The sequence below is a fragment of the Rhinoraja longicauda genome, chromosome 4 (genome assembly GCF_053455715.1).
Source record: "Rhinoraja longicauda isolate Sanriku21f chromosome 4, sRhiLon1.1, whole genome shotgun sequence".
NCBI classification, from domain to species: domain Eukaryota; kingdom Metazoa; phylum Chordata; class Chondrichthyes; order Rajiformes; family Arhynchobatidae; genus Rhinoraja; species Rhinoraja longicauda.
Genome location: NC_135956.1, coordinates 56,601,905 through 56,625,043, shown reverse-complemented (window position 1 = coordinate 56,625,043; position 23,139 = coordinate 56,601,905). Strand labels below are relative to the sequence as shown.

The 23,139-nt window shown below is 40.8% G+C and overlaps 1 protein-coding gene across 2 annotated transcripts in view; it reads right to left on the bottom strand.

Moving 5' to 3' along the window:
- The window catches only part of LOC144592781 (neurocalcin-delta), a 183,141-nt gene that overhangs the window by 94,067 nt on the left and 65,935 nt on the right, over positions 1-23,139 (bottom strand). Inside the window, exon 2 of one of the 2 annotated variants that reach the window (XM_078397789.1) lies at positions 21,314-21,371. The exons of the other annotated variant lie outside the window; for it this stretch is intronic. The gene's annotated coding sequence lies outside the window, so the exon portion shown is untranslated. The remainder of the gene's footprint in view (positions 1-21,313; positions 21,372-23,139) is intronic. 2 annotated transcript variants of the gene reach the window in all.

Sequence of the window (23,139 nt, the reverse complement as noted above, 5' to 3'; positions counted from 1 at the left end):
GACTATTTTGTTAGGCAATGTGGTTGGATGGATGAGTTGAGCCAAAAGGTCCGTTCGGTTGCTGTGTAGATCTATGACTCTGACTGTGATTTTCAATGATAGTTCAGTTTAACTACAGGAAATCTGAGTTCAGAAAAATGGAATTCAAAACTTTGCCTCATTTTTATGATACTACCATGTTTAGCAAAAGTGCAGCAAGTGTGAGCTCCTGTAGATCACAACACAGCTTACATGGATCATTTAGGCCAAATTTCTGCAATGCAATTCCCATGCAGTTTGCCTCCAGACTAGACTTATATAGACTTATACTGCATGCAATGCCAAGCAAAACTGTCACAAAGTGACCCAATTGAGTAATCCATTTAATCAGGTCCCGAGTTACAGTGGGCACTTCAAATCCATTTTGCGCCAACATCAGCTCTGTGGAGTATAGAAGTATAATATTTGAGCTACTAAAGTGGTCAAATAAGTTAATAAATTCATAATATGGTTGTACCAAACAAGTAATGCATGATACTAAAGGTCCTTCTATTGAAGCTCCTGTATCCAAGAATGTTATCATAGTCAGAGGTTACCAGAACTCAAGCATAATTTGCAAGGAATTCCCCTAGATACATTACAGCAACTTCAGAACTGTTAACCTGCTGTCTTTTTCCAGCATTTTGTTTTAGCATTCACTGTTAAATCAGAGCATTACTTCCATTGGAAAACAAAATCGCAATCCAATGGCAATCCCAAGATATCTACATCCAAAACTGAGGATCACTGGTGGTGTCTGAAAAAACATGCAGCTTATTTTCTGGCAACACTGGATTTGTGCCCAAAGTGAGAGGCATTGGATCCAGTAGATGGCCTCAGTCCATTACAGAATGGAAACTGGTTGACCCATACTTGGCATCGAAAATATTAGGTAACATACTCTAAATAAAAAGTGAAGCAAGAACAAACTGCTGGAGGAACTTGGAAAGTCAAGCAGCATCTGTGGAGCTGATGATCAATGTTTCAGGTTGAAAACAAAAAGAGACGTTTTGAGTATTAAATCTTGAATAAAAAATGAGGTTTTTCAATATGAATCTGTAAGGAGATTGTGGCATTAAAGGGTGACGTTTCGGGTCAAGAGACGTCTCGACCCGAAACGTCACCCATTCCTTCTCTCCAGAGATGCTGCCTGACCCGCTGAGTTACTCCAGCATTTTGTGATACCTTCGATTTGTACCAGCATCTGCAGTTATTTTCCTACACAACTTGTGGCATTTAAATTTCATTTCAATTTGTATGGGGATTCTGCATGGTCCCTTTATGAAATACACTAAATATACTTAAATATATGAAATATACATAATATTGTGTGGTCATAATGACATAATAATAATGTATGATGAGCATTTGACGGCTCTGGCCCTGTACTCGCCGGAGTTTAGAAGGTTGAGGGATGAGGGAAGGGGGGGCCTCATTGAAAATTACCAAATGGTGAAAGGTCTGGATTGAGTGGCTGTTGGGAGGATGTTTCCACCAGTGGGAGAGTCTGGAGCCAGAGGCCATAGCCTCAGAATAAAAGGACATACCTTTAGAAAGATGAGCAGGAATTCCTTCAGTCAGAAGATAATGAATCTGTAGAATTCATTGCCACAGATGGCTTTGGAACCCAAGTCATTGAGTATTTTCAAGGCAGAGATTTCCACTCTGTAACGGACTGAGGCCTTCCACTGGCTCCACTGCTGCCGCTCGCTTTGTGCACAAAATTAATTAGTAAGGCTGTCAAGAGTTATGGGGAGAAAGCAGGAAAATGTGATTGAGGGAAAGGTTGATCAGCCATGTTTGAATGGCGTAGACTCGATAGGCCAAATGGCCTGCTTCTGCTCCTATGATTTATGAACTGATGAACTTATATGTTATAAGAATGGATTTGATGAGGACTTTAAAAATCCCTGTGTTAAGACAAAGGTTTGTTCTTCCTCTACACACATCACAAAGAAAACATTTTGTTTCACATCCATGCTCTTCATTTACTTAATAATCTAGTTAGCTTCCTTAAAATAATATTCCTTATAAGTATCTTTTGCGAATGTGTCGCATTGCAAGGTGGCATTTCTCTTTTCTTTTATGTAAGAATAATTTGGAACATTTGATGGGCGAATTGCCCTATTATTTACTTGACCTTAGTTATTGTCTGTAAATGCTGCTGTAAAGTACCTTGAGATTGTTTTTCTGCTCTAAAATGTCTTTAAAAATGTAAGTGTTTTTCATGTGCTGAACAAATTTTGACTTTAGAGTGTCCCTCCTACCATTATTAAAATAAACAAAGAGCTTAAGTCAACTGACTGAGGGTGGGAAGGGTGGTGATGAAAAGGGTGATAATGCTCAATTGGGCACGTGGCTAACAAGACATTTCTCAAGACAACATGTTTATTGTGGAGAGAAAATGGAGTAATAACAGGCATGGCCTAAACAGACTAAGCTTTAACATGGAGTAACCCAATTAATCAAAATAGAAAATAGAAAATGCTGAAAATATTCTGCTTTTTGCCTCATGAAATGAATGAATCAGATACAAAGGAAATAAATTATCATCCTCCACAAACACTCTTTAGGGGATCCCATGGGATAATGCATTGGTTTGCTGATACATGTCAGAAGGATCAATTGAAATAGATTTTCAGAAGAGGAGCACAACGCACAACAGCTCCTACATTGAATGTTTAACACCTGCATGCGACTGAGAATGAATTTCTTTCAACAGCTCGAGAACATTAATGGACTCTAACAGGGGATATGCAGCAGACAGCAGTCAATAAATACAATGATTATAACCTCTATATATGTATTCTCTGCAACATATGCATCAGAACTGAGAGTGATGGGGGATGATTATTGGCAATCTCCCCTCTCCACTCTGTCACAGAGTAAACAGTATACATGGTAATGATAAATACAATGATGAGTGCAAAACAAAAGAATTATGCAAAAATTGTAGTGCAATCTTAACTAGTGCAAAAAATAAACTAAAAGACAATAACAGGGTCACCCTTCTTGAAAGACTTGAATTTGGACATCAGCAGAGAGTGAATCTCCTTGTTCATTTAAGATTTCTGGTTAGGATAGGCCCTAATTGTCGGACAAAGACCTTGAGGGTCTATCCTAAGCAGAAGCTGGTGGTGACTGAAGTATCCACTTTCAGGCTGCATGAAGTTGTGTTGTTCCAGTCCATTCACTCAAGGCAGTCCTAAAGCAGGCCCTCAATCTCCTCAGCCCAGTTCTCCATTATTGTCTATGTTGGTAACTCGCACTTCAATCTCTGACTGTAAGACAACAGGAGCAGCAGCAACAGATGATCAGACTGGCTGAAATGAGAGTAAGGGGATGGAGTGACAGGTGTACTTGAAGATGGTATAGCAGTGGTCTGGAGTATTTACACACTGTGTGAGACAGTAGACATGCTGATGGTATTTGGGGAGTATATACCTGAAGTTAGCTTGATTGAAATCAGCAGTGATGATGAACTGGGAATCAGGGTTTGCTGACTCAAGAGAATTGCCAACAAAATATAATTTGTCTAGTGTTATCTTGCCCTTAATTTGATGTGGTATGTCATCCACCAACAAGGTGGTAGTGGTCAATTCCCTCGAAAGATAAAAGGGGCAACATTTTATGATCAGATATTCAGGGTCAGTGGAGCAGACTTAAGTTTAGACCGTCGTCACATCAGTGTATCGCAAAGCAGATGCCACGGTCTTTCCCCTTGCTGGAGGGCTCCGTATGGTCCATACGATAAATAGAGAAACCCTCAGGTTGTATAGCAGGGTCAGGTCAGTCAGGGGTGAGCCATGGTTTAGTGAAACAAAGAACATGGCATTCCATGATTTCACTTTGAAACAGCAGCATTGCTCTAAGCTTTTTAGCCATTTTTGAATGATTGAATGTTAGTGAGGAGCATACAGTGGAGGGAGAGGAGAAGGGGTAAAAGGCCTGTCCTTTCAGCTGCTCCTGGAGACGCAGCACCCAACCATCATGCTTCAGTTGTGTGGATTTGGAAAAATAAAGATTGAAAAGTTCTCTGCACGTTGTCGGAGTGCACATGTGTTTGCTTTACGATCTCCTGAATGGCACAGAACTTACATAACCTCTTCTCCACTGTGCTTGAGAACTTCTATCATTGTTACACAACTGATCCAAACCCCCGATACCAAAGCAGTTTCCCACCCGAAAAGGTATGACTAAAAAACTGTCTGAAGCAGGCTGTGCTCAGCAATAAAGAGAGCATGTCCCCACAATTATATCAACTCCAGACTGCCCATTTTTCAGGCATAGAATAGGAGCACAGCAATAAACAAAGATGGTAATCCTAGCTTATTTCAGTGAATTGATTCCATTATTTGATGCAAGGTTAAGCAGTATTTGGTTGTCTGTTCAGTTTTGTCACTTTGTTACACAAGGGTTCCCCATCAGGGCTATTCAGACCTCATCCTTGGTTAGTTTTAATGCTGAGACACCATTAAGGAGGGTGTTCCAGATGTTATAGAAGTGTCAAAAATAAATACGATCTGCAGAGAATTGTCATATTGGTAAACTATTCACCACCCAGTTGATAGCCTAATCCTTCTTTTCCCCCTCTTTTAACAGATAAAATCGGCAACTCCACTTTGCAATTTCAAATTCCAAGACAAGAGTAAACAGGAACAAAAAGTACACGACCGCGTTCAGGATATTTCTTCATTAATCAAATTTTAAAAGATAAAAACCGAGCAGGTTCAAAACATTCATCAGCCCAATTCCAGTCATATTCGTAGAAATGGAGAAAATAGACAATAGACAATAGGTGCATTCGGCCCTTCGAGCCAGCACCACCATTCAATGTGATCAAAATGGCTGATAATTCTCAATCAGAACCCCGTTCCTGCCTTCTCCCCATACCCCCTGACTCTGCTATCCTTAAGAGCTCTATCTAGCTCTCTCTTGAATGCATTCAGAGAATTGGCCTCCACTGCCTTCTGAGGCAGAGAATTCCACAGATTTACAACTATCTGACTGAAAAAGTTTTTCCTCATCTCCGCTCTAAATGGCCTACCCCTTATTCTTAAACTGTGGCCCCTGGTTCTGGACTCCCCCAACATTGGGAACATGTTTCCTGCCTCTAACGTGTCCAACCCCTTAATAATCATATGTTTCGATAAGATAATAGACAATAGACAATAGACAATAGGTGCAGGAGTAGGCCATTCAGCCCTTCGAGCCAGCACCGCCATTCAATGCGATCATGGCTGATCACTCTCAATCAGTACCCCGTTCCTGCCTTCTCCCCATACCCCCTCACTCCGCTATCCTTAAGAGCTCTATCCAGCTCTCTCTTGAAAGCATCCAACGAACTGGCCTCCACTGCCTTCTGAGGCAGAGAATTCCACACCTTCACCACCCTCTGACTGAAAAAGTTCTTCCTCATCTCCGTTCTAAATGGCCTACCCCTTATTCTCAAACTGTGGCCCCTTGTTCTGGACTCCCCCAACATTGGGAACATGTTATCTGCCTCTAATGTGTCCAATCCCCTAATTATCTTATATGTTTCAATAAGATCCCCCCTCATCCTTCTAAATTCCAGTGAAGATCCCCTCTCATCCTTCTAAATTCCAATGTATACAAGCCTAGTCACTCCAGTCTTTCAACATATGACAGTCCCGCCATTCCGGGAATTAACCTAGTAATCCTACGCTGCACGCCCTCAATAGCAAGAATATCCTTCCTCAAATTTGGAGACCAAAACTGCACACAGTACTCCAGGTGCGGTCTCACTAGGGCCCTGTACAACTGCAGAAGGACCTCTTTGCTCCTATACTTAACTCCTCTTGTTATGAAGGCCAACATTCCATTGGCTTTCTTCACTGCCTGCTGTACCTGCATGCTTCCTTTCAGTGACTGCTGCACTAGGACACCCAGATCTCGTTGTACGTCCCCTTTTCCTAACTTGATACCATTCAGATAATAATCTGCCTTCCTATCCTTACCACCAAAGTGGATAACCTAACACTTATCCACATTAAACTGCATCTGCCATGCATCCGCCCACTCACACAACCTGTCCAAGTCACCCTGCAATCTCATAACATCTTCCTCACAGTTCACACTACCACCCAGCTTTGTATCATATGCAAATTTGCTAATGGTACTTTTAATCCCTTCATCCAAGTCATTGATGTATATTGTAAATAGCTGCGGTCCCAGCACCGAGCCTTGGAGTACCCCACTAGTCACTGCCTGCCATTCTGAAAGGGATCCATTTATCCCCACTCTTTGTTTTCTGTCTGTCAACCAATTTTCTATCCATGTCAGTACCCTACCCCCAATACCATGTGCTCTAATTTTGCCCACTAATCTCCTATGTGGGACCTTGTCGAAGGCTTTCTGAAAGTCGAGGTACATCACATCCACCGGCTCTCCACTGTCAATTTTCCTAGTTACATCCTCAAAAAATTCCAGAAGATTAGTCAAGCATGATGTCCCCTTCGTAAATCCATGCTGACTCGGAACGATCCCGTTACTGCGATCCAAATGCTCCGCAATTTTGTCTTTTATAATTGACTCGAGCATCTTCCCCACCACTGATGTCAGACTAACTGGTTTATAATTTCCCATTTTCTCTCTCCTTCCTTTCTTAAAAAGTGGGATAATATTAGCTACCCTCCAATCCACAGGAACCTATCCTGAATCTATAGAACATTGGAAAATGATTACCAATGCGTCCACAATTTCTAGAGCCACCTCCTTAAGTACCCTGGGATGCAGACCATCAGGCCCTGGGGATTTATCAGCCTTCAGTCCCATCAGTCTACCCAACACCATTTCCTGCCGAATGTGGATTTCCTTCATTTCCTCCGTCACCCTAGGATCTCTGGCCACTAGAACATCTGGGAGATTGTTTGTATCTTCCTTAGTGAAGACAGATCCAAAGTACCGATTCAACTCGTCTGCCATTTCCTTGTTCCCCATAATAAATTCCCCTGCTTCTGTCTTCAAGGGACCCACATTTGTCTTGACTATTTTTTTCCTCTTCACATACCTAAAAAAGCTTTTACTATCCTCCTTTATATTATTGGCTAGCTTACCCTCGTACCTCATCTTTTCTCCCCGTAATGCCTTTTTAGTTATCTTCTGTTGCTCTTTAAAAGAGTCCCAATCGTCTGGCTTCCCACTCTTCTTTGCTATGTTATACTTCTTCTCTTTTATTTTTATGCTGTCCTTGACTTCCCTTGTCAGCCACGGGTGCCTCTTACTCCCCTTAGAATCTTTCCTCCTCTTTGGGATAAATTGATCCTGCAACTTCTGCATTATTCCCAGGAATACCTGCTATTGCTGTTCCACCGTCTTCCCTGCTAGGGCATCCTTCCAGTCAAATCTGGCCAGCTCCTGCCTCATGCCTCTGTAATCCCCTTTGCTATACTGTAATACTGACACTTCCGATTTTCCCTTGCCCCTCTCAATTTGTAGAGTAAAACTTATCATATTGTGATCACTGCCTCCTATGTTCAAAGTAAAACTATCCCAACATTTGAAACTGCAATTAAAAAATAACACCAAGATTGAGTATGGCACACACACATCTCCGAAATAAAATAGCAAGGCTTAACGTTATCGAGCACTGAATGCCTATTGGAACTTCCATCTTCTTTTAGCTGCCAAAAATGATTTTAATTCTAGGGTTAATGCACACTGTGAAAGCATTGTGTGAACTAGCTTGAGGTTATGTGAACTCTTTCAGTACGGTCGTGAACTCTTTCAGTACTGTCATGAACTCTGGTCGTTGGTAGGCAACTCAAATTAAAACCAGGGGGAGCTTGTGCTCCATGAGTGTGACAAACGCTACCAAAGGAAGCCTCAAGGAAATGAGGATGCCTCATTGCTACCATCATGTAAACATAGGAACAGAATGTGGCGGAAACATAGAATGAGTCACCAAAGCAGCCTTTTGTAATCTGTTTTACAAGCAATCTCTGTATATTTTATTTTACAGGCAGAAAAAGCAGATTAGTGCTATAATTTATTTGTTAGCTAAAGATCTTTCATGATACGATGTTTCACAATATTATGCAAATGAAAAATCAAGCTATTTTTTAGAGCAAAATATGGAAACGACCATTTCTGGGTCATTATGTAAAACCCCAAACATTTGTCACGCAACTCCTGGCTGAATCTGATGTGATTCGAATGCGGTCATTCCATGTGGAACGTACCTTTTGGAGTAGTGACCATCATTATTCACTTCTGGAACAACGAGGGCTTCAAAATACATTGTAGAAGACTCAGAATGATATCAGTTAAGTCCCTTTTTTCTCTTGCATGTAGCCCATTACTGTCCCTTTTACCAAATCTTCCCCATCCTGTGTAGCACTAGAGTTTCAAAGCAGATGCTTGTACTGAAGTGTTACCATATGTAATACATGCTTATGACGTGAGATAGGAATTGGAAAAACACTGCACAACCCTTCTGTTCACAGACTTCGATATGCTCAAAAAGTGTTTACTGGGGAAATCTAATCACGAAACCCATTTAAGTGACACATTGTGCATTGCTGGCTTGAGAGGGTATGTGGTGTCTGTGGGTCAATGGTTTGGTATTGTCTCTGTGAAGAAATTCACTTCTCCTTACTCAAGACCACCAATCAAGGAGAATGGAATTACATGTACTTCCACTGCTTCGCCGATGATATCCAGCTCCTCATCTCCACCAAGTCAATCTCCACCACCACACACTCTACACTGACAAACTGCATCACTGAAATAAAATCTTGGCTTCAATCAAATTTCCTCAAACTCAACTGCAACAAATCTGAAATCATCATCATTGGTCCAAAAACGCTCACCAAATCCACCCAAAACTTCATCCTCAATATTGATGGTCTCCCAGTATCCACCTCCCCTCACATCCGGAATCTTGGAATCATCTTTGATCAAACCCTCTCCTTCGACAAACACATCAAACACATCACCAAGACAGCCTTCTTCCACCTCAAAAACATCGCCCGTCTCCGTCCATCCCTCTCCTCCACAGCTGCAGAAACCCTCATCCACGCCTTCATCACCTCCCGTCTGGACTACTGGAACAGCCTCCTCTATGGCTCACCCTCAAAAATCATCAGTAAACTTCAATACATTCAAAACTCCGCTGCCCATCTACTCACCCACTCCCCGATCCGTGACCATATCACCCCCGTCCTTTACAAGCTCCACTGGCTCCCCATCCCCCAGAGAATCCAGTACAAAATCCTCCTCATGACCTACAAAGCCCTCCATAACCTGGCCCCATCCTACCTGACTGACCTCCTCCACGGATACACTCCCACCTCCACCCTCCGCTCTGCTGCTGCCAACCTCCTGTCCCCCCCCATCCGGACCAAACTCAGATCCTGGGGGGACAGGGCTTTCTCCATCGCTGCTCCCACCCTCTGGAACTCACTACCCCAAACCGTCAGAGACTCCTCCTCACTCACCACATTCAAAACATCACTGAAGTCTCACCTGTTTAGCACTGCCTTCAACCACTGACCGTCACCTCACCTTCTGTCTCCTTTTTCTGTTCGTTTACTTATTTATCTATTTATTTTCTTCTCTATGTTCTTCCTGATAGAACAATTTATATTGTATTTTTTAATTAAAAATGCATGTTGTTCTCCCCTTTATTCTGTGTAGGGCTTCCACATGCAGACAAAAGGTTAGCTATGTATACCACTTAAAACTGAACAATCTGAGTATCAAAATCCAAGTAACTGAAACTGTGGTATCAAGGAATAAACCTGGAGGAAAAAGCTATATCAAATAGTATGATTGATATATCGTTATATCAAAAGGATCAAGGCTTCAGCCTCTGAGGTACAATTGAAAACGCAAGGCTTGTGTACTACCACCTTCATAGCTTTAAGGTATGGGCCAAGGTTCAAAAGAGATGTGCAGTGCGGATATTTTAATCTGAGAGTGGTTGGTGTCTGGAAAGCGCTGTCAGTGGTGGTGGTGGTGGAAACAAATACAATAGTGACATTTAGGATGCTTTTAGATAGGCACACGGATATGCAGGGAATAGAGGGATATTGATCATGTGCAGGCAGAGCATTTGACAACATGTTGTACATGTATTGTTGGCCATGGGGCTTATTCCTGTGCTGTTCTGTTCTACGTTTTATGTTCTATTGTTTTTGGCAGTGGCAAGAAATGACAATACTCAGAATGAAGGCCATGAAATCAAGTCATAATTGTTGCATAACTTTGATTTGAACACATGTTTAGACTCCACCTCTTTCAATTCAGTACTCTGTCAGGTCCAAATTACCACACCGTATATTTGATATAAACTGCGCGCCTATGAGTTCAATGTTTTTCAGCCCACCTCCACAATGGTCGCCATCAATGGAACTTCCACTGAGATTGAGGTGTTCAGAAAACAAGTGGCAGTGCCTGAGGACACTGTTGATGTTCCTTGCCCACCTGTTAATACCCAATCAAAAATTGGAGACTTCAGGAAACTTAGCTCTTAGATAATTAAAACACTTGGACATCCTTATTTCTAAAGTAAGTTGTAATGGCAGGGGCACTAGTGAGTTATGTGAATGTCTATCTAACAATAGAGATGCTGCCTTGAATGTACCAGTCAATATATAGGCCACACTTTCAGTGATATTGAATGGAAGAATTCACCCCCAAATGTTAGACAGACCTGGCAGCAACACCCAGTTTTATTCTGGCCTTCTCTATCTTTCAGTCTGAAGAAGGGTTCCAACCCAACTCAACCCTATTCCTCTTCTCTAGAGATGCTGCCTGACCCGCTGAGTTACTCCAATATTTTGTGTCTATCCATGCTACATGCAAAACTCGATTATCTGCTTCAAGAGAAATTGGATTGTGCGTGCAATTCCACTTACTAAGTGCGGCGAAGTGCTGCCTGATATTGAGGTCAGCTGTGTTTTGAAAGAAGATAGAGCTATGAGGGGATGCTATGAAGTAGCACTGAAGATGAGCTTCCACGCACCAGCACACTGAGTATGTATAAACATCAGATGCAGGAGTAGGCCACTTGGCCCATCAACCTGCTCTACCATTTAATGAGAACATAGCTAATCCGAATGTAACATTATAACGTCTCCAAAGACGTACAGGTATGTAGGTTAATTGGCTGGGTAGATGTAAAAAATTGTCCCTAGTGGGTGGAGGATAGTGTTAATGTACGGGGATCACTGGGCGGCACGGACTTGGAGGGCCGAAAAGGCCTGTTTCCGGCTGTATATATATGATATGATATGATATTAACTCCACTTTGCTATCTCCCCATGATTATTCTCAGTTCCTTGCTCATCAAGAATCTATCTACTTCTGGCTTAAAAAATATTCAGTCTCTGCTTCCATTGCTTTTGGAGGAAGGAAATTTTGAAGATTCACTCCCTTCTAAGAGAAATAAATATTGATTGCATTTCTATCTTCAATGGATGTGCATTATTTTTACCTCTTGCTATAGGTTCTCCCATAAGAGGAAATATCCTCTTAGGTTTAAATTCATTATAGTCACATGTACCTAGCTACAGGTTCACTTCCTACCCAATCAAAGCAGATTCTACTACACATACCCTGTCAAAATCACTCAGGATCTTGTGTATTTTAATAGAATCCCCTCTTACTTTTCCAAACTCCAGCAGGCACAAGCCTAGCCTTCCCAATCTCTCCTCATAGCATGATCTACCTTTTCCAACTATTGATCTGGCAAGTCTGTTCTGTAATGCATGCAAAGCAAATGCATTTAAGAAAGTCCTTTCTTAAATAAGGATTCTAATATTGTGCATGTTACTCTAGATGCCATCTCACAAATTCCCAGTATACCAGAAGCAAAACCTCCCTACTTTTGCATTAATTTCCCCTAGTTGTAAACACTCTTTACTGTCCTAATTACTGGCAATACCTGCATGCTACTCGTTTTACACCAGTGCACACAGATCCATTTGAATCTCTGAGCACTACAACTTCTCGCCATTTAGATATGTTTTTTGCATTCTTCCTGTCAAAATGGACAATTATACATTATCCAACAAAATAGTCCCATTTCAAGATTTTTGTCTACTCAACTTATCTATGTTGCTTTGTAACCTAGTTACATCCTCTTCTCAGTAGCAGGCAAATAGAATGGCAGATGCAGACAATTTCCCACAGAATCATGCCTTCATCACCCAGGAATGGACTTCATTCCCACAATCACAGTCTACCCTTCATATATTTCACACATTAAGAGATTTTGTAATTTGTGTTGAAATAAAATTGGATAACATGAGGGCCTGCTCTATGTTTTTTTAGCAAAGGTACTAGGTTATCCTAAGAAAGTGTGAGAGGTCTTGGACTACCAACATGCAGATGCCAGTACTTGGATTTAAATAGGCCAGTATTCATATACCTAGTGGGAAGGGAGTTAGGGGTGGCCTTCATTGACCAGACAGCACCTGAGTGCTGAGAGCTCTAGCATAAGGAGGAGGTGGAGTCATGGTAATATGGTAACATCTCTTGAAAACTCCTGCAAACAGTTTTGTCTCATTTTTCACTTCCTCTCTACATTGTGCAAGCCATCAGAAACACACAGCAATTGGTCTCTTTAACGAGTTGGCAGAAATAATTGCAAATATCCACAGACCCGGGTGAACCCATGTTCAGTCAGTCAAGTGTTTCTGAGTCACCGTCAACTCCTGATGACCCGATGCACCAGTGCTCTCCAAGGCAACCTGTCCCTGACTTGTTGCTACAGAAACATACTTTATGTATAGCCAAAAATAACTTTTTTACAATCGACAATTTGTTTATAAGAGCATCTTTTGGCAATGGGATTAATGCTTTGACTGGTCATCCTGTCAGATTCAATGCACTGGGTTTTTCTGCCAAATTAACATCAAATTTTGTGTGTTCTCTGCTTTTAATCTTTAGCCCCCTCTATATTGGCACTGACATGTGATACAAAGCATGACCTGAGGAAATATTCTATACACTAGGCCTCGGTTGTGAAGGAGGGGTGACTATTTTAAAGTGCTTAAACTTACCTCATTGCCACCTTATTTGGCAGAAAGTAGTAGAAGTTCCAATGCTCATTTCCATTATTATCCAGGAACATTGAAAACTGTCTCATGGGTTTCTGAGAAATAATAACGGGACAGAGCACCAACTCAGGATGTTCCTTTCAGAGTGCACATCCCTGTCAGTAGTCAACTCTTGTAGAACTTCTCATCGTGTGAGTCACTCCAAGCTGTTCTACAAAACACACAGAGTACTCTGCAGTGCAACAAAGCCTTTCTATCAAACATATCAAAAATCAGTATTTGATTCCTTTCTATTCCAAAGAGTATGCACTTGTAAATGACCTTTCAGACACTTAGGATTTCCCAAATCCCTCTACTGCATATGAAGTACTTCTTGAGATGCAGATGTTGTTGTAAAGCGTACACCAAGGTTCCATAAACAGCATGCAGTATTCCCCATATAATCTGTTTTAATGATGTTGTTTGAGAGGTCAATATTTGCCAGGAGATCTATCCTGCTCTGCTTCCAGATAGCACCTTGGAAACATGAATACCTACCATAAAAGAAAGATTGGCCTTGGCTTACATCTCATTTGAACGGCAATACTTCCAGCAATTTGTATCCCTTTGTAACTGCACTATAGAGGCAGCACGGATTTTAGTGCCCAAATATCTGGTGTAGAACCTGAGCCTACAATCCCTTGACCTGGAGGTGTGAGCATTAGGCACTAACACCTTTGCACTTCATAGCATGTTTCTTACATGCTTTTCCTTGAATTGCCCCTCAATTATAGTGAAAACTGCTTGGTAACAATAAACAAAACATGCAAGGCCTAAATCCAAGCTAAATGTCATGATGGACTTTAATATAATAATACTTGCCTGAGTATGAGGGTTAGGACAAAGTTCTCAAATCAAATATCACTGCCAGATATTCAAGTCATTGTAGACATACCACGGAGAAAGGGAGCAGTGAAAAATCTTGCTGCTTAGACAACCGTGGGCAAGTGCACATCCGTGGGACACAAGAAGCTACAAAGAACTTGGTCAAAGAACCTGGTCAGTCCTCATCATAGGACTAAGATTCAGATTATGTTCCAGCTGATTCCAATCAGCAGCTGGAGAAATGCCTCAATTTACACCAAAATGCTTCCACTTGTAAACTGACTGGCTGGGACCTCGGACAGCCCACATCTGGGACATCCTTTCCCAGGTCACCTTTACCATTGATTCTGCATTAAACAAGTGTACCTGGATATTGGGTTGCCCACTACTAATGTACGGACCAATTATTCACAGGGACATTGGGGACATTTTGGCATCACCTACCCTACAGGTTTTGAAGCCAATATGTCAATTACTTTTTTCAATACTGTGAGGATTTATTTTATTATTTAGTGTCCTTCATTTCCACAGGTCATCCCAGACATACAGCAGGTGAATACGCACTATATCGAGGCCGATTGTAGCAGCCTATTTGGACATAGCATGATCCTACAAACCCTTAGATGTATACCCAAGAGCCAAGACTCCAGCCTTTGGTGGAATGTTAAACAGGAGAACACAACGTTCTTCTACAAGTAATACCTTGGGATATTTTTCAATCCATCCAAAAGGCGGCATATTTGATCAATCAGAGCTGAACTAAAATGTCAGTGCAGAATAACTATAGGAGGCACAGTGGCACAGCTGGTAGAGCTACTACCTCAAATCGTCAGAGATCTGAGTTCGATCCGGACCTCAGATGCCCTCTTTGTCGAATTTGCACATTCTCCCTTTGACCGTGTGGGTTTTCCTCCCAGTGTTCCGGTGTTCCCACATTCCAAAACCAGATTTTTAGGTTAATTGGCCTAAATTGCCCCTAATGTGCAGGGAGTGGATGAGAGGGGGATAACATAGAACTAGTGTAAACTGGTGATTGATGGTAGGTGGGGTAAGGTGGGCAGAAGCGCCTGTTTCCATGCTGTATACATAAACTAAACTAAAACTAAATTAAACTATTCAAGTTTTGATGGAGAAAAGTGTACCATTAACTGACTTAACCTCTAAGTTAAAGTGATAGAGTCAGGCACAGGAAGGTTAGGTTGTATTAGGCACAGGAAGATTGTGAGATATACATTTTGAGACTGCACACCAATGGTCTTACTTGCTATTTGTTAGACAAGTTATTTTCTCTCTTTCGCTTCACATTTCATTACAAAATAAAATTTAATATGAATTATCGTATTCTCTATGGTACTTTACCAGATGGCCCTGAGGTTTCTAAACCTTTCATATAGTCTTTTGTGACACATCTTACACAATCAAACATATTTTCAACAGCACACAATCAATGTAACAAACTGACAAACCAGGTAACAAATGCAGAGAAATACTGAGCACTGAACTTGACCATTTTAAAGGGTTTCTGCAACAGTGCATTTCAATCAGTCAGTTGTGCCCTAGATTGAAAACCCTTCCAAATCATTATTTTCCAACAGAATTAAAAGGCACATAAAGTGATAATTCATTTTTATATAAAAGAGTGACTGCCATTTGAAATTAGAAACTTTACAGGGTGGCTGATATGATTTTAACTCTCAAGTTAAGCTCTGTTTACATCCGAAGAAATTCTAATACATTTCACTCCAGCTACCAGTTCAAAGGTACAATTGGATTGGTAATCATATCCACACCTCAAAAGCACCATTGCACCTGCTAGGTTGACAAACAACAGCAAAACAATATTGCATTTGTTTGCTCTTTTCTAAATATAGAGATCAGAGATTAACCCAGGGACCATGGTTCACCTGTTGAATTACGTACACAGAGGACAATATCACACTCAATGTGAGTGTTCAGAAACTATGTTTTGGAGAGGAGCCAGTTACCTTTACTCCCGAAGGATCGATGCTCAGTAAATCAAGACTTCAGTGAAAATGAAAGAAAGATGGGCCAGAATTTTCATAATTATTGAAAAACATTATTATGGTCTTCATTTTCTGCTGGAGAAGGCTTACACATGATTCCTGCATTTCTCACATGAAAAAAAAAGTAATTTAGTTGTTGTATCCTGATAACATGGTCAACTTTTCCTTTTCCTTTATTAAACTTAAAGTCAATGGATTTTCACCTATTCCCAAATGGACCAGAAAATCAGATTCTTTAATATACCACACCAATCACCGAGATCCTGGCTGATGGCTACAAAGCTACACAACAGTTCTGAAGTGTAAAGGAAGAAAAATGTATTTGTACTTTATTGCATCCTCTTCCAGTCTCCGAACATTTACCCTATCGATTTTACGTTGCTATCTTTGGTGCTATTGACGTTTTACATGTTTTTAATGGAATTTTATTGTTTATTCCATGTTTTTTTGGTAATGCAATTAGACATCCATTACTTTTATGGTTTAATTCAAACAAAGTTGAAGAAAATCACTGATGCAGTCAAACTATGAGCTCAAACTACACCATCAGGTAACATTCAGAGCATTTTGCAAAGAAAGGACAATTTGTTACACATGCTTTTATTTTCACTGAACACATGCATGTTTGCAGATCAGTGACTGCTACTGATTTAAGAACATTATGTAGAAAATAAACATTTGAGAAGGAACTGAATATTGTTCACTTTGTCAGGCTCTTGAACACAATACAACACTAACCACAAACTCAGCAACTATCATCTGTGATGGACTTTGTTTTGGCTGCACTCTGGATTTTGGTTTTGCACTATTATGGTCTGGTCACCTAGTAATTCAATTTTTAAAATTTATTGTATTATTGATTATTGCATATTTATTTGTGTTCATGGGCCTATAAAGCTGCAAAAGATAAGAATCCCACATTCTATTGCCAATACATGCGTCAATGAAACACTCTTAACTCTTGATGGAATGGATAAAAGTTAGAAATTCTAACAAGAAAGTACAAGAAAACATTGCTTTTGAAAGCCATAATTGTGTGGAAGAACATGCTAATAAACATCTTTAGTTTGCTGCTCATTGCGCAATGGCTATTATGTTTGTTTTAATAAAGTCAAATGTCTGTTTTCAAGTTTGTTGTTTTTTTAAGTCCTTCTAATTTTACTTTCAGAGAAGGATTTTATGTTGATCTTGGAGACAAAACAGTTTTCCAATTTACCACAGTGCTGTTAGGGAGGCAGTTCCAGGATTTAGATGCACCAACAATGAAGTTTTGGAAATATATTTCCATCTGCCTGGAGTTAAACACGTGCTGCTCCCACGACACACCCAGGGATTGTTGTAGAATTGTCTAGCACATTATCTATAGAGTATGATTCTGCGAGAATGACTATGTCAGATTGCTGCTTGACTGGAAATTGGGAGAGTGTTTTTCATTTACGTACTGGCCCCTCTAATGTTTGAGAAGAGGATATTGTAAGGTCCCCTGCCATGTCAGAATTTGGTGTGTCAGCCTGTTCAGATGGACAGTAAAATTTCTTTTTTATTACTCTGTTAACATAGCTTAAACTCAAACACAGATGAGAATTCCCGAAATACTTATAATTCCTTGACTTGAGCAGACATCCGTATAATCACTGAGTGAGATCTATGCATTAGTTCCATTTTGTAGACTGTTTTATCATGCGATTCCATAATTTAAAAAATATGTGTTGGGTTTACAGGGACTCAAAGCCGCAGAGTCATGAATGATGACCAACCTATGATAGTCACAAGCAGAGAACTCAAAAGATGCTAAGTTTATTGTGAGCAACTTCTATTATTTCCTTTCACTGAACTGGATTATTTTTCCAAAGAGGTCACTTGTATTAGACAAAGAATATCAGGGGTAAGTGACATAAAACAATAGGCATGATTTTCCAAGTGCATATCCCCAGCTTGGTGCCTAGCCTGCCACTGAACGGGAATTGGTCCAGATATTGCTGTAACTATGATTAAACTGTGCCAGACTTTCATTGTCTTGCACTTGTCTAATACTTTCTATTGGGTTCTGCACACCAAATTCCATTTAGCTCTCCATTCAAGTTGCAATACTTTCTGCAGATCATCTCAGATTGAAGAAAGTAAGAACACTTTGCATCTTTTAAACAACTGGATTCAGTTAATGGTACATTTATTGCCCTGAGAAAGTGGTGGGAACTGCCTCCTTGAATCTCTGCAGCCCTCTGGCATAGAACTGTCCTCTACAATGCTGGTGAGTAAGGCATTCTTGGATTTAGACCCGGCCACGATGAAAGACCGGCAATATATTTTAAAGTGATAATGGTGAGTGACAAAAGAAATGTGAATGATCGGGATGACATCTAAGCCAGGAAGCATGAAAATATTGAATTCAGTGTCAAATCAGGTACAAAGACTTAGAGGGGTGGGGGAGGGGAAATGGATGGATGAAAGAAAGAAAAGTGAAAGTAAAAATCAGACTTTATTTGTTGAAATTTTCAACAATAAGTAAAACCAGTAGAAATGAAACTGAGATTTTCAGTTTGACAGAAGCAAGAACATAGTGGGCTGTGAAATGGGAACAAGTTAATGAATTCTGGATCCACATGGTAGGATCATGAGCTCTCATAATTACTGCCTGATTGGAACATGTCCTATTAGGATCAACAATGCCCTGAAATCATATCATGTAGCAGTGCTTTACCTCAGCAGTAAATGATTGAAAGTAAGCATTTCCTTCAGAGAAATGTGTTAACGGCCATTGCAAGTCAAGCCAAATTATTGTTAAATGCAAGTATTGTCACTCCTTGTATTGTTTATTGTCGTCAGCTCGATAATAAACAATATGACAAGTATATTGTCATATCTACTTATCTACTTATGTGCACATTTGTCAAACACACAAGTACCATGAGATAGGGGAACAATGAAAATCTTCCTTGCAACAATATTACAGGCACGTAGGCAGGCAACACATGGAAACATAACTTATACATAAGTTACATGGAAATTCTACGCAACAGTGAAACCTAAAGACTACAAAGAAAATACAAATGTGCAAAATACATTTCCAAGACCCACAATAGCTCTCCAGGTCGTTTGACGACACTGCAGAAATTTGGCCGTGTTGACCAAGTGGTACTTGTACATCTGATGTTACTTCTGTGCTTGGCACATATCAGATTATATAATTCCATGTGGCTGTATCTGATCTGGGACCATCCCCCCATTCCCCCACCCCAAAGTCGACACATTATTTAGTACCCATCTTCAAGGTTCCCACACACCATGCTTCTAACTTCATCCAACTCACCACACAATCTCATCCAGCCATCCCCAGTCCAGATCTCAGCCTCTGATACTAATCCCTGACCCACTACTCCTAAATTTTGACGCTCCAACTGCACAAACTCCTTCATTTCCCGTCTAGTAGGCACCAAACTCCAGCCACTAGGAATCACCCACCCCAAACTCCAGTCATACTGCTAATGCTCGCTGACCAATACCCATCCTCCCACACCTTATATGCTCCATTTAAACCTCAGTGCCAAGCACTATCTCTCTCCCAACTCCCTAGTCACAGCAGAAAAACAGAAAATGCAGGAAATGCTCGGTAGGCCAGAGAGCATTTGCAGGAAGAGTTGGTGTTTTGGGTCATAGATGCTTTGCCAGAACTTGGAAAGAGAGAAAACAAATTAGTTTTCAGTAGCAGAGAAGGTGTGTGTATGTGTGTGCTGAAAATAGGAAGGCTTGAGGACATGCTAAACAGACGAGGCTACACTGATGGGGAGGGAAAACTGTCAAATCACAGAAGGATGATGGGCAGAAACAGGATCTCTGTTTCAGGCAGAAAGAGTGAGTTGGAGAATTCAATATAGAGTCTGGAAGGCAGCAATGTACCCAGGCAAAAAAATAGGTGTTTGTTGTTCCTCAAGGTTGCATTGAGCTTTGCAAGACAGAAAGATCAGAGTGGAAGCAAAGTGGCAGGAAGCTGAGGCTCGCTCCAGTGAATTGCATTTATAATCAGCGACTGACTTGGGCAAATTGATCAGCTATTCTCAATACAGCTTGATCCCAAAAGAGCACCAATGAGGTGGTGTTGTTTGGGTGGAAAAATGTTGGCCAGGAAAAATAAAGAATTTACCAGCCTGAATAATTTGACCTATAATGTTTAACTAATTGTACTCTAATGTTGCTGTCTGTAATTTTAAGGCTCAGGTATATAAAATACATGGGGATAGACTTTTACTGTCAGTCACTTCTGGTAAACCTACAATCTGGTGGCATCTATGCTTTATACTCTACTTTCATATTCAATTCCTTTGAATTTCGTGGCTGCGAACTTTAGTGCATCTCAATGTGTTGCTGTTCCTATGGACCTGGGAACTGGAAAGTGGGATGTTTCAATAGCGGCTTTTCAGCCAGCATGGACATCATGGACTGAATAGCGTCCCAGGTCATATAATTCCTTATACAGACATAGTATATGTAACAAGGTCCAATTTAGCCCCATAGTTTTCTGAAATGAACAAGGGATTTAATTGCATCAGTTATACAAAACAAAACAATGCGCCTTCATAGCTCCAATGTATTCGTGCTAAAGTATTAATTTCAATCTCTAACTGCTAGTAATTGCACTCAAGGAGTTATTAGCCAAGGTTGACCCCTGAAATAACCAACTAATTCCATAACTATTGTGTGGAATCCAGGAAGGCAAATGGATGAGAATCAATCAGGCACAACAGTGCATTTCATAGAAATCTTAACAAGTTTTAAATGTCAAAGTCATTTGAACAAAGAGTAGTGCATTTTAACTTGCTGTATTGTTTGGCTTTCCAAGTTACCTCTATGGAAGGACATTGTCCTTTGAATCTGGCAAAGAGTGTACCAAGCAGTCTTCAAAGGGTTCTTTATTAATGGTATCACCATCAAAGGAATGGGAACAATAGGTCTGCGCGTGACCTGACTTCACAAATCAGTAGCAGGGAGCAAAAGTTGGACACAACTACAACCCTGGAATAGATGAAAAAAACGATAGCTGGTTTTGGTGCCTGGTAAACAAATAAATGGCACGTGATTGAATATTGAAGCCAAAATATTTTGACCTGGATATTGGGTGAATTTCACAGCTCTTTTTCAAATAGGGTGTCCAGTACATCATCAGAGATTGTATTACAGACTGAATTACAGTTTAGGGTTTCACAAGGAAGATGTGACCTACATTGACACAACCAAATTCCTAACATTCATTCCTGTCATATGAAACTTTGCGTTAGGATTATAATTTTAAAATGTTACACTAATGTTTGCAATGTTGCCACCAGACAGACACAGTTTCACAGACACACCCAATGAGCTTTCATTTAAGTTGATTTTTTTCCCTACCTGGATTTATGTTTACTTATTTCTTCTTCCTGAGCTGAAGCTGGGGTTTCTCTTCACTCTACGAGACAAAAACAATAACATTCTGAGTCTGGCAAGTTTACACATGAAACATCACCTCCGATTGTCCGCAACACATCTGAGATTTGGCTGAGCTTGTTGCACGAGTTTCTCGCTTTAACAGTTGGAAAACAGGGCACCACCTGGATCCAATGTTTTGCGATGCTCTTCCTGCCATAACGCTTTCCATTAGAAAGGTAAATTCAAACAGTGGTCCCAATTGTGTACAAGAATACATACTCCTAAGTCTTTAAGGTGATGTACATACATTAATAAGCTTCTTTGACAATTATATGAGTATCCTGCAGCTGTAACAGTAGGCAAGTACATTATTTTAATTCACATGGTGAATAGAAAGATTCACCAAACCATTCAGTAACTTCTCTACGACAACAGCTCTACAAGCATCCCTACAACAACAACTTGCATTCTGTTTGTACAGCCAATGCTGAAACACTTCTCAGCTGCTTCATGGGTGAGTTAATATTCAAAATATGACCATCATACTAGGAGGCACCCAAATGATCAGGCAAAGAAGCACATTTTAAAGAGATGGAGGGGGTTATCAGGGGGAAATTCCACTGAGCATCTTGATTACTGATGTTACAGTCGCTGATAACAGAGCATTTGCATTGCAGGATGATCAAGAGATGAGTGCAATTCCAAGAGACAATTCCAATTCACACACCTACCATTTCAGCTAAATCAAGAGAACGAATGACACAAAGCTGGGTGGCAGTGTGAGCTGCAAGGAGGATGCTCTGAGGCTGCAGGGTGACTTGGATAGGTTGGGTGAGTGGGCAGAATCATGGCACTTGCAACATTATGTGGACAAATGTAAGGTTACCCACTTTGATGGCAAGAACAGGAAGGCAGATTATTATCTGAATGGTGACAGATTAGGAAAAGAGGAGGTGCAACGAGACCTGGATGTCCTTGTACATCAGTCACAGAAAGTAAGCATGCAGGTACAGCAGGCAATGAAGAAAGTTAATGGCATGTTGGCTTTCATTGCGAGAGGATTTGAGTTTAGGAGCAAGGAGGTCCTACTGCAGTTGTACAGGGCCCTGGTGAGACCACACCTGGAGTATTGTGTGCAATTTTGGACTCCTGATTTGAGGAAGGACATTATTGCTATTGAGGGAGTGCAGCATAGTGTTCACCAGGTTAATTCCCAGGATGGCGGGACTGACATATGGTGAAAGAATGGGTCGACTGGGCTTGTATTCACTGGAATGTAAAATGATGAGAGGGGATCTTATAGAAACATATAAAATTCTTAAAAGATTGGATAGGCTAGATGCAGGAAAAATGTTCCCAATGTTGGGGGAGTCCAGAACCAGGGGTCACAGTTTAAGATTAAGGCGTAGGGCATTTAGGACTGAGATGAGGAAAAACCTTTTCACCCAGAGAGTTGTGAATCTGTGGAATTCTCTGCCACAGAAGGCAGTGGATGCCATTTCACTGGTTGTTTACAAGAGAGAGATTTAGCTCAAGGCTAAAGGAATCAAGGGATATGGAGAAAATGCAGGAACGGGGTACTGATTTAAGATGATCAGCCATGATCATATTGAATGGCAGTGCTGGCTCGAAGGGCTGAATTACCTACTCGTGGACCTATTTTTCTACGTTTCTAGAACCCAGGTTTAATCCCGACCTTGTGCATTGCTGTGTAGAGTTTGCACATGAACCTATGGTCACAAGTTTCATCCAGGTGCTCTTGTTTCATCCCACACCCCAAAGTCTTGCAGGTGTATAGGTTAATTGGC